Source organism: Sminthopsis crassicaudata, chromosome 2 (assembly GCF_048593235.1).
Source record: "Sminthopsis crassicaudata isolate SCR6 chromosome 2, ASM4859323v1, whole genome shotgun sequence".
In the NCBI taxonomy this organism is placed as follows: Eukaryota; Metazoa; Chordata; class Mammalia; order Dasyuromorphia; family Dasyuridae; genus Sminthopsis; species Sminthopsis crassicaudata.
Genome location: NC_133618.1, coordinates 117742956 through 117755862, shown reverse-complemented (window position 1 = coordinate 117755862; position 12907 = coordinate 117742956). Strand labels below are relative to the sequence as shown.

The window sequence follows — 12907 nt, the reverse complement described above, 5'->3', positions numbered from 1 at the left end:
AGGTATATAAGTAACCTGGGTAGATAGACAGTAGTGCTAACAATTTACTTTCACTTCCCAGTGTTCCTTTAAAAATACATTCTTAAGCCAAAAAAAAAGTAACACCAGAAGAATGGCACACACAGTATGAGGAGGGAAAAAAGGAAATATTAAGGAAAATGAATGGACAAAGAATCTTGATGAGGATATGGAGGAAAGGCTGAAAAATGATTATTACATTGTGTATGTTGAAATTGATTACTTATAATTTAAATAATCACTAACACAATTTAGTTATTGTATTGAAATTCCACATTAATTTTTAAGTAAGACTTTTCTTTTTTAAATAAAGCAGATGGAGGAGGGGAGGAAAGGGAATGGCAACTAAATGATCTATTTGAAAACAACTCTCTCTTCTCTCAAATATTTTTCAGAAGTTACCAAAATAGTCATCATAAAGCAAAGGTCTATATTATTATTTTGCTAAAAAGTCTATTCTTTTCCTTTTGCTTTTAGGGCCATATTTAAACTCTTTAACTTGCCACACTCTGATTTCAATCTACCCTTTCAACATGATATTTCAACACTCTCAGATATTCCATACTAGGAAAAATCAACAATCACCACTACCACCACAACAAATTGCTCATACAGCTGTTAATACTACCACTACCACCATTACTATGAATGAATAAGTCATATTATAATAATTGGTGATTTAGGTTTTTCAACATGTTTTAAATACATTATCTCATTTTATTTTTACAACAACCTTTTGAGACAGATGTTACCTCCATCTTATCAATGGGTATTGGCACTCTAAAACAAAAAACAAAACAAAACAAAACAAAAAAAGGCTAAGTGATTTGATTAGGCTCTCAAACTGTTTGATGCAGGATTTAACTCTGAAGATATCAGTAAACATACTTAGTATGCTGTAATGATGTAATCATACCAAGGTATTTAAGGGATGAGAAGACTGGAAATAAGGACTCCATCTTTGACCACTGAAGATGTCAGAGGAAGACAAGCAGAATGGTGAAGGCTCTTGAGATCATGTCAATATAGGGATTATTTGAAGGAACTGGACATTTTTAGCCTGGAGAAGACTCAGTTGCCCCTGACATGTATCTTCAAATATATGGATTGCTAGGTAAAAGAAAGAAATTTACCAAGAGCCAAATTTAGATTGATGTCTTCTGCGAGAAAACTTCCCAAAAAGCAGATCTATCCAAAAGTAGAATGTACTGCATCGAGAAGTTGTGGGACCACACTACTAGGAGGTCTTCAAGTTGTGGAGGGGTAAGCCCTTATCAAATACATTATTATAGGAATTGCTAGTGTATATGGTCTGGATTAGAGAGCTGCTGGGGTCTTTTCCAACTCTCAAATTCTGAGATTTTATGACCCCAAATCTTCCTACCTTTAAGTTTTATACTGTCTTTTTTGCTTCTCTGGTCCTCATTTTCAGCATTCTATTTCCTCTCTGATCATTAGCCCAAACTACTCCATGTTGCCTGAAATGTACCATCTACCTTTCCAGACATTCATAATACTTCCCTCCACATACTCAACATTCTAGACAAACAAGTCTACTTTGACACCCAAATTGGGTACCTCCATCTCTGCACTGCACGTAAACTGCCCCACATGCTCTGCCGCCTCAAGTCTGTCCTTACTTATGCTCCCCTCGGTATTTACTTCTTACAAGAAGCCTTCCTAGCCATTTATTTGTTAGTGCTCTCTCCATGAGTTACCTGAAATTTCTTATATGTAAGTGTTTTATATCTATAGTAGAATGAAAGCTCTTTAAGGGCAGGTAGTTTCATTTTTTGCCTTTATATTCCCAGAACTAAGTATAATTATATATTATAGGTGTTTAATATACCCTTAACAAGATTAAGTTGAATTTGAAGTTTCAAATCCCAGCTATATGATTCCCTATGGGACTTTAAATGAAAAACGAGAAGTTTATACTACATCATGTCCAAAGTTCCATCCAAGTTTATATCTATGTTCCTATGCTTTGAGGGGTGTTGGAAAAATCTTTGCCCTCACTGGAACTAGTAGGAGAGGGAAAAATGTTATGAAAAAATTAGCAATAAAAGATACCATATAACCAAATACAATGTAGCAATAAGTGAACAGAAAATTAGCATTCTATATCTCTCTCTTTGCTATTCTTTTTTTTTTCATTTTTAATCTTTTTCTTTTAATATTTTTTTGGAAGAACTAGATGCCATAAGTAAATGTTTTATTCTTTCAATCTAGACACACGTGAAGAAACAGAAGGAAGTGGATATTTAATTACAATAATTACACATTTATATAATGCTGTATGGTTTTATATATTTTATAACTCAGAAATTGAGATTCAGAGTTGACCAAGGTCATGACACTAAAAATGATCAGAATAAGAAATTCATTCCAGGTCTCTGACTCTAACTCTAGTCTTCTTTCCTCTATATGATGGTCCTTATTCAGCATGCACAAAGGGCATGAAATAGAGGAAAGAGCCTGTCAGGATCCATATTGGTAATTGGAGCAAAGCCAAAACAATCTTTATAAGGTTATAGGACCATGGATTCAGAGCTGGAAGGTACCTCAGAAGCCATCTAGACCACTCCAAAAAGATCACCTAGGTAATAAGGGACAGAGGCCAGATTTAAATCGGTTTCTCTGACTAAAAAGCCAAGGATATAGTACAATAATTTCAGAATAAGTAATTACCAAAATTACTTCCTATATTTATTCCATACATCCAGACACTTGATCAAATTACAACTGATCAGTTACATTTCCAATACTGATCAGTGTATTGAAAACTACACATATCTTCACACACACACACACACACACACACACACACACACACACACTCCATACTTTCTAAGAAAAAAATACTTGGCATGAATTTATTGTTTGGCTTGGTCTCTCTAGGACTAAAATCAGACTCTAGAATCCTATCATTCATTAGCAAATGCTAACTTGCATCCATTTATGGGGAAAATAAATTCATGGATGCATTTAAATGATATAATGCAAATAATGGCCATTGTATACCATGCATGACATTTGCTACTGCCAGAGAATACTAGATGTAAAAAACTCTTAACATTGGGCAGCATTACTTGGCTTCTGATTTCTTCCCCTAGACTCTATTCAGAGGCAACTATAGAAACTCCAGAGTTGTCTGATCCTAGGGGCTCCACTAACTCTTGAACTTCTGTAGTTACCTCTGAATACCAGATCATAGGTGGTGACTGTATAGTCAGTTCTAAGAACAGGATGACAAGAATATCTATGAAGAGATTTGAAGAGCAACCCAAGACTCCATTTGTTGTAAACATGCTTAATTCTCATCATTTGAATTATTTCTTGGGGTTAAGAAATTATCTCAAAAATTTTCCTATTAAAATGTACCAACATTACCTGGATTATTAATATTCATCAGTACTTTAGGAACCAAATTTGCTCAGCTATCCATTGTAGCTTTAAAGTTCCAAATATGATGGCACTTAAGCTAGATACAGGAATAATTATCTATGCCCTTTAAAAGGAAGAAAAACCAAAACTGTGCCTCCTGAGAACAGAGAACAAAATATTTTAGCTTCAATCCAGGAAGGGGTATCAGGACAAAAGAAATTCTGAAGCCCACAACATGACTAGAAAGTCATGCCCAAACTAAGCAGCATAATAGAGAGTCCTAATTCATCAGAAGGCAGAGGTATGAGAATAGAAGAGTGCAACAATAAGTTTACAGAGACCAATAAAGACCAATTTATTCTACTTCAAAATTTTGCCTAAAGCCCATTTTGATCTGTAGAATCCTTTCCCAAAAAATCCAACCTAAGACTGGAACGATCTAATCTAGAGAGTAATGGTTCCATGATGGCCAGTGGAACTCTGAAGTCTTACTGGCATTCTGAGATATAGTCCATAGATGTTCCATAATCTGGCTGAACCAGGTGGTATCTAATCCTAGCTCCAGTCTATAACTTCTACAATGTATATATGGCATGAAATTTGAAAAGAAACTTGGGACACTAGGACAATGCTTTAAGAAAATTTAAGAAATTCTAATTCTTTAAGAAACAAAGCTAGAATTCAACTTTTATTATACAGATTAAGTATGCTTTATATTCTAGATAGTACACAAAAGCATCTAAAATCAATTTTTTAAAATTGTATACATAATAGATACTCAATGTTTGCCAAATTAAACTCAGAGTACCATTCAAATTAGTTTTCCAACTTGTCTTCAAAAGGAATTAAACTCTAAAAACTTAAATCTCAATTTAAGCATAATCTTAAACATTTTCTTTTCTTAACATATCTTCCTCAATTTTGCCTTGCCAACAATATGACATCATATAAAAAATCCATCATCATAGTGAATTCTCTCCTCTTGCAGCTTCCTAAGCAGAAACTGAAATCCATGGTGAAATTTTGCTAGGTTTTTTGTTGTGGCTTTGAAATTTTGGAATTATGAAGGCTGATCTGAAAAGCAATTATTGTGCTCAAAATTAACTGTAGCCATAAGAAGAGATGGCAAAGAAGGGGAGGAAGGAGAGAAAGGAAAAGTCATATTTGAGGCTAATGAAAGAACTAAAAGCTAGCACATGTATGGGCTTGGGTTGGGTTTTTAAATTTTGATTAAGTTAACTGGGGGTTGTTGAAACAGGAAAAAAATGAAATTTAGACTTTTAATTGGATAGATTGTATAAATTTTCTTCATGCTGGGCAGTCTACAAAACTACATATCAATTACCGGAGAAAACTAATGTTGATAGCACATAAGAATAATTTTTCACATTATGGGGCTTGTGAACAATTAACTTCTTGATCCAGTGAGATGGAAAAGTATTCTACTTTGTCTGAAATGCTGATATTGTTAACACTATGAGAGCTTTCTCTAACTCCCGAAAAGGTGAGCAAAACTGACAAGCATGTGCATGCGTACACGCATGCACACACACCTACATACATACACACACACACACACACACACACACATTTTTATACCTTGGGCTTTAGAACCAAATGATGAATTGACATGTCATTATGAGAATAATTCTCCCCTAGTCAATTATTACATATGTATGTGAATATGTGTGTATCTATATCTATCTATTTATATTGATATTCTAAAGAGTTAAAAATAGGTAAGTCTAGATCAGGGAAAGAATCTGTATATAGATTCAGAAGTAATACAAGCAGCAAGTCAATTCCTCTTCATTGAAAGAAAAAATTTCTCATCTGTCATTTGCAAGAACCAAAATGCTGCACAGGTGTAAATGTCAAATGCCAGCAGCAAAGAGTAGAGTTGGCAAAGCATTTCTGCTGTTAAGTCAACCAAAGGGAAAACAGAGTGATGCTTTTAAGATAACACCAATGCCTTTCTAGGTTTAAAAAAACAGAATATTAGAAGTGATGTAATATTCAATCCATAAGTTCACACACAGATAAAAATATAAAACAAATGGAAAATAGGAGAAATGGTCCTGCTGACTAATAGCCTGTCTTCTTCAATTGAGGGTCATATCTAGTCAAAACCAATCACATAATAATGGCATCAGTAAAGGTCAATCAAAGACAAGCAGAAACTCCAGCCGTCTGGCTGACCTTCAGAGCTTGTGACAAATTGCTATCAGTCAATGTCAACTAATGACAGCCGCTCTTTGGCTAATCAATTGTTCTAAAAATGATCAAGAAAACTACTCACAGGACAGCTCATTTTCACATCAATGCCTGTGAAGTATGAAAAGCTCATTTTTTGAGTTTTTAATAAGCTCATAAGTAAAGCAGTTACTTGGTAACAGGGGTCACCTTACTGAGAAAGATAGAACCTTTGTCTGCCTTCTACATATTCTTTTATTACCATATTATAGTAAAAATATGCCATGGATATGCCAGAGGGCTACATAATAAAGTAGGTAACACTTTATACATTTTTGAGAAAAAGACTTCTATGTTTTAGGGATCACCATTTAGTTGTAAATAATTTTAGATAGATAAATTTTCCATTTGACTAAATGGAAAATAATTATCTGTAGTGTTTAAGAGTTATGCTAAAAAAGTGAACAGATAAACTTTACATGAAAAAAGTTTATACTCAAGTTCATGGATCAAAATGTGATTACTTTTTAGTGCAGTAATTTCTATTCTTTTTAATTCAACCATTGATATGATTCTGAAATTCAGGTAAATGAACAACAGGAACTTTTTGCCTCAATATGATAAAAAAATAAAAAGAAAGTTTGCTATATAGGTGTCTCCTATCTGCACAGCTAATCTAACATGCTTGACAACTTTATAATATAGACCTTTTGATAAGAGAGGGAATGATATAGGGTAATGACTTCCTCTTTCTTTTTTGTATTACACCTGGCTTTTCCCATCAGAAAATCATTCTCATACACCGATTGCTACTGTATACAAAGGTTAAACTTTAATTTGTACTTAAATGTTAAATATTGTCAAAGAAGCAAATGGCTCTGCAATGGGCTAAGGCTTACAACCACAGTGGCCATAATGATGTTCTACTTTTCTCTATTCTAAGAAGTGTGCTAGTCAAAGTACATTTCAAACTTCAAAATACCAGTCTTTTGAGGAAAAGATTCAATAAGTGAAGGCAAACAAACAGATATTCAAGTTGTCTTGGCAAAAAGAAAACCACAATGGAAATCAAGAAGGAATTTTCTGTATTCCTCTTCATTTTCAGTATCCTCAAGTTCTAAGGAAATAACTATTTTTTTTAATTGTGAAAAGGGAGAGGGAACAACTGTTTCTTTAAAAAAAAAAGCAATACTAACTTTTTGTTTTCACCAGAAAAATGGTGAACTGACATCAGTTTCAGATTACATCCTAGACCTGAATTACTATGCTAGTTTTTCAAATTAAAATATCTTATGTGGGCCTCAACGACTCTCAAATTGTCCATAGGAAAGAAATAAAGGAGGTAGGGTAACACTTAAGCTGAACCATAATTGGAAGTATGTGAAAAATGAAGTGTCAGTTTGGTCAATAAAGGGCAAAGGTCAAGGGGAACTGCAGCCCAAACTCTGTGGGAAATGTGCTCATTAAGACATCCAATCAGAGGGCTCCTTCCCACCTATCCCATTATTCATCAGACATCTGACTATTTCAAATGCCTGGGTTTGTGCTGTTATTACTTTTTTTTTTTCTTCATATAAAAAAGGCTAGCTGGTATATAAATCGCTGCTCAATCATCTGGTACATAATATGACCCGTCCCCACCTTCTCTACTCCTGTCCTTTCCCCTCCCCCTTTACCAGCTTTGCTTGCTAGCTTCACAGGTTTGAAACAACTGCCGTGAGATCCCCTTCAATAATAAATGGAATTGCCTTCTGCTTGTGGGTTGCTTGAACTCATACAAAAGCTGAAAGAGTAGGAGGGAGACAGATTTTACTCTCCAAAGAGGGAGCAGGAAGAGGGGAGGGAGGGCATCACATTGGCCTGAAACTCGTAAAGAAAGAGACACCAGGAGATAGTTTCAGAGGTACTATAACAGCTACAGTTTGTGTTGTTTAAAAATCCAGGACTGAAAATTTCCATATAAAGTCTCTTGTTAGAATTTTCTTTTCCTTTTTCCTTGCAAAAGAAAAAAAATTGAGCAGACAAACATTAAGCGCAAAGGATATGAAGAAGAGAAGAAAAGGGTCTTCCTTTTTTTCATAGCCCTAATTTTGAAATCTTGAAAAGAATGAAACAACTGTTTCTCAAAGCATAATGCAACTTTTGAAGATATCTATCTTCTTAGTACTCAAAACTATATTCTACTAAGTGATATTTTGAAGGAGATATTCAATATTTGCTACTGATGCTAAATTCCTATTTAGCAATAAGGCTGTTTTGGCCATGAGTCATGAAGGAAGGTCAACTTTAGGAAGAAAATGGAGAGTTATATTTTAGTGTTCTTCATGGAAGTCTAAGTGTCTCACTTGAGTCCTATAGATGCTCCCTATTATTCCAAACTGAGTACCAAAGAAACTTCATGGAAGTCAAGGTAGAAAAGCTAGAGTCCAAATGAAGGGCAAAGTTATACAATGGCTCATCAACACTGTCCAAGCCCAGGGAGCAGGTCCTTATCTTGACCAGTGAATTATACACACACACAAAGTAAGTAATGGACATATGTCAAAGGGAGGTAGGTTTGCCTATTTATTGAGACATAGCTGGTGTGATGAATTTAGAGTCAGAAAACCATTGTTCAAATCTCAGTTTTGACATTAGACAAATGCTTTTGCCTGTATGGTATACTAGGAGAAGCTGTGGATCTGAAATCATAAGAATTGGCGCTTTACCTATTACTGCTTGACTGTGTGACCTTTAACAATTCACTGAAATAATCTGGGCTCCAATTTTTTTCATCTGAGGTATTTTCTATTTCTAAAAACTATGTCAATTAAATTTCATGAGTCTCAATTTCTTCATCTGAAAAATGGGCATAATAATACTTGTATTACCTGCCTTACAGGTTTATTATAGAAAAAAGACTATATAATCTATTAAATAATATATCAATGAAAGTATTGTTAAATAATGCTTAAAAGACTCATTAAAGTTCCATTATAATTTAAATACAAAATAGATAAAATTGGGTAAAATAATGAAAAGAGCATTTAGTTGGGTATTAATACTTGGGTTTAATTTTGGACTCAGCACACTATGTGTGATAGATAGCAAGTCCCTTAATCTCTTTAAGTATCACTAATAATAGTTGCCTCATAGGGGCAATGTGTACAAACAAGGCCCAAAACTCAGGGGAGCAAGGATAATGTTAGTAAAATATCACGGAGTTACTGAAGTATCACTGAGCTGATTAAGTTTCAAATCCTGCCTCCTCTCCTTACTGGCTGGATGACTATGAAAGATCACTTAACCTCTCTGGGCCTCAATTACTCCACATATAAAATGAAGGGGTTGGACTGGATTTCTAAGATCCCTTCCAGCTCTAAAATTCACTGTGGATCCTACAATCCTGCCCCAGTATTAAGCCTTGACTATTGTGAATACTAGTGCCTTGTCATGTACCCCACAATAGCAGCCAACATCCATAGATTTCCAGCTCTCCTCTCATTTCTAATACCAGTAAAATTCCTTGAACCTACCCCTTCAATGCATTGTAATCGATGTATCTTTTTACAAGGATTGATCTATAACAAAAAATAAATAAATTCACAGATAATATAGAGAGTATAAAAAATGAAAATATACAAAAATTCTCTGACTAAAACACATCCTGGCTGCTCACACTGGAAAAAGGAGTCACAGTCAACTTGCTAAACAACCAGGTTTTCTCTCACAAGTGACTAAGTTGCTAAAGACAAAACAAGAGATGGGTGTTTTCCTCACATAAAACCTGCTGTAGAAGATAGGATTCTTCCCATACTTCTTCATATAGTCTCAACTCTGTCAAATATTCAGTACCCTATGCTTTAACTTATTGTCCAATTAAAAAAAAAATTGTGCTATAACCTAAGTCAATCAAAGGAGACAATTAAGATACTGCTTCTGTGCTGGTGTTTTTCCATATATCATGTGGTGATCACTAAGGTCAACATTATTTCCTCAGTCACAGAAAATCACAGGAACATGCATGCCTCAAAATATACCGAAACAATTTCTTAAAATAAAAAAATAATAATTTAATCCCACACCAATTGCTCTGTCAAATTTCTAAAGATACTTTCATCCACATAGCATGAGTATCAATAGGTTTAAAAGAAAGAAATTTTAAACATTTAAAAATTAACAAAATTAAGAATATGCAACATTGCAATAATATATGAATACATGCAATAAAATTGATGTCATGCAATCAACTCACTACCCAGATTTCCCAACACTGGTATTAGAAAGAAGTTGCCATATTTTGGTGTATATATATATATATATATATATATATATATATATATATATATATATCTAGGTAAGTAGTCACAAATCTTAAGTTAATAATGTTGTATAGAGTGACTTATAGCTAGCTACTAAGAGAAAAATTCAAGGATAATTTTAGCGATCTGAGGGATTTCTTTTTTCCAAGAAAATTTACTATGCATGGTTAAACATAGTTTTTTTATATTTAAAAATATGTTCCTATATAAATCTATTTAGAAAGACTATCCTATTCTATGGAAAAGAACAGTTATAATGCAAATATAACATAGATACTGATAAAATCAAGGATAGTACTCTCCTTGGGGTCAAGAAGAGTTGGGTTTGAGACCCAGTTCTGCCACTAATTGAGTGGCACTCTCCAATTCAGTTTCTCCTTCTACAAAATAGAGATACTAAGCCTTCTGCTCATGTTCTTCAAATGAGATGAAAAGAGCTTTGTAACCACACAGTGTTATATAAATGAGTTATCATTATTATTTAATTATTACTGTGTAAGTCTATCAATAGAGACTCTGAATTGGTGTCTTGGAACTTTTGCTTTTCATAAGGTTTGTTTTTTTTTTTTCTCTCTTTTCATTAAAAGAATCCATTTTCATTAAAATGGATCTATTAGAATGGATTGCCACTTAAGTCAAGAGGTACAGTGTTCAGTGACATATACCCTGTTAAATGACTCAGTCATGTAGTAGATAAGGGCCTTTACTGAGGGGAGGAGGCAGCAGTAGAGAAGGCTAAAGCCTAAGGGATTTTCTTTTGGTATAGCAGTTGTCAAAGCAAAGAAGTTAAATTGAAAAGGATTGGCGAGTACAAATAATATAGTACAGAAAACTTTCAAATATGTATTACTCGTGTCTTTGGTGGGGGGAACACCTCTTTCGATATACACTTGACATATTGAGTTATTCCTGTCTATTGGGTATGTATAAGACATTTTTATGGATTTATAAATCTTTTGAAGAGGACTGTTATTTACCTAGTTGACAAAAAATGGTCTCAAACTGTGTAAATAACTATTTAGTACATGCATTATGAGCTAAATCTTGGCACAGCTTATCCATATATGCTTGCCAGAAAAGGCAGGAGAAAAAACAAGGCAGCATAGAACCAATCCTGAAGCTGCAAGAAGGTATAAATCCATAGATCTTATTGATGGAAATGGGTTTAGGAGCACCATGGTTTAACATCTCCCTGACTCAATATTTGCATCTGCCAAGTGGGTATATTATAATCTGCTATTTTGATATCATATAGATAATGAGGTCATCAAATAAGATAATATATATATATGCATATATATATAAATATTTGAGAGACTAAAGCACTAAAGAGGAAAATGAATAAAAGAAATGTGTGTTTAAATATATATCTACTTAAATGGTGAAAATATTGGCTCTCAATTACAATAAAACTTTTCTTATTAAATTGGAGAATCTATATTGGCTAAATTTACTTGGAAAATTTCTGATTCTTTCTTATACATCATAGAGTGGAAGTATCTAGACAAGTCATTTCATATTCCTTCCACTCAAAAAAAAATTACAAAAAGTAAGGAGTAAGATGCTTTCAGATATTTAAAAATTCAAATGATTTTATTGTTCTTTGAAAACCTTAAAGCACCAATAACAGAACAATCTAATATTTGGGGATTACTCAGAATATAAACCCATTACTGAGCCATCTTAGGTAGAAAATTTTAGCTCACTATTTTTTTTTATTATTCCCTTTATGCCATCTTGAAAATGATCAATATTGTTATACTCATGAAAATAGGGCTTTATTTGGAAAGCACTGACATTATCTTAATTGTAGTGTTGTGAATAGTGATGCTGTAATATACACACATAAATACTTGAAAGAAAAAAGGCCCCTTGAATTTATGTTGCATATCATTTTCCAGTAAAAGTCAGAGGTCAGAAGGTTACCTGTTTCTGTCTCAGCTCTGTAACAGTTTACTATTCCAGACTTCATTTTTTACTAGCCTGTAGTTGTGATGAAGTCAGCAACTTTTCTTTGGACAATAATATGCCTCAAATACTTAAAATTCTACTTGTAGATATTATTCAAAGTACAAGTGGCATACGTGTGTCTAAAAAATTAAATCTACTGTTTTAGTCTGAAAATGAATCTTGTTAAATGTATTGCAGAGTTTGCAATTCTAATCAGTACTGTTCAACCATGTTAGGAAACAAAATTCCTTTGTTGTCTAACAGCACTGAAACATGATCATAAAACCAGATTTTAAAGTATATACCTATTGCGTTCTCAAAGTCAATTTCAATAAAGCATTCTGTTTTCTATTCAGATTGAAAAATCTTCTTTTCAATTTTAATTGCATTAATTTAGCACAAAACCCATTGCAATAGGTCTCTTCAGAAATAGCAGAAGATATTTAAATACTCATTCAGCTTCTCACTGAAGATTAAAACTTTTATTTTTAAAAACTTGTCTTTACAAGTCATATTCAAATGAACATGTGCACATATACACACATATATCCTACTACCTATCTACTCATATATATATATTATATTAATTACAAATATTAAATTTATTATTGTACATGCATGAATGTAAATTAAGCTGATCTAATTTCTTCCTATTTCAATCTTAACTCCATTAATTTTTTCTTTGCTCTCCCAAAATTAAGCAACTGAATAATCATATGCACAAGAATAAAAAAAAAACATATTGCAAAGCAATATAGAGAGCAACCCATGGATGTTTCTTGAAAGGACCATTGTGTTCCAAAAATCTTAGATATGGTTAACTTGAAATCCAAGAAATAGTTGCTTCCATGATCTTTTGAACATGCATTTGAGGGCAAGCCTTAATGTTCCACTATGACAAAATGCACATTTGTATTCTGTAATCTAGTTCCCTAAAGTTGCCTAAATCATGAAACCTGTTTTACAGAGCTGAGATTAGGTGGTGAGTTGGAAAGAAAACTGAACTAGAATGAGAGTAGGAAAAAAAAAGATACAACTGAATTAATATTTATGTAAGC

General features: G+C 33.4%; 1 protein-coding gene across 4 annotated transcripts in view; it reads right to left on the bottom strand.

Annotated features, from left to right (window-relative positions):
• MEIS1 (Meis homeobox 1) overlaps positions 1 to 12907 on the bottom strand; it is a 142124-nt gene that overhangs the window by 95582 nt on the left and 33635 nt on the right. The gene's annotated exons all lie outside the window — the stretch shown is intronic.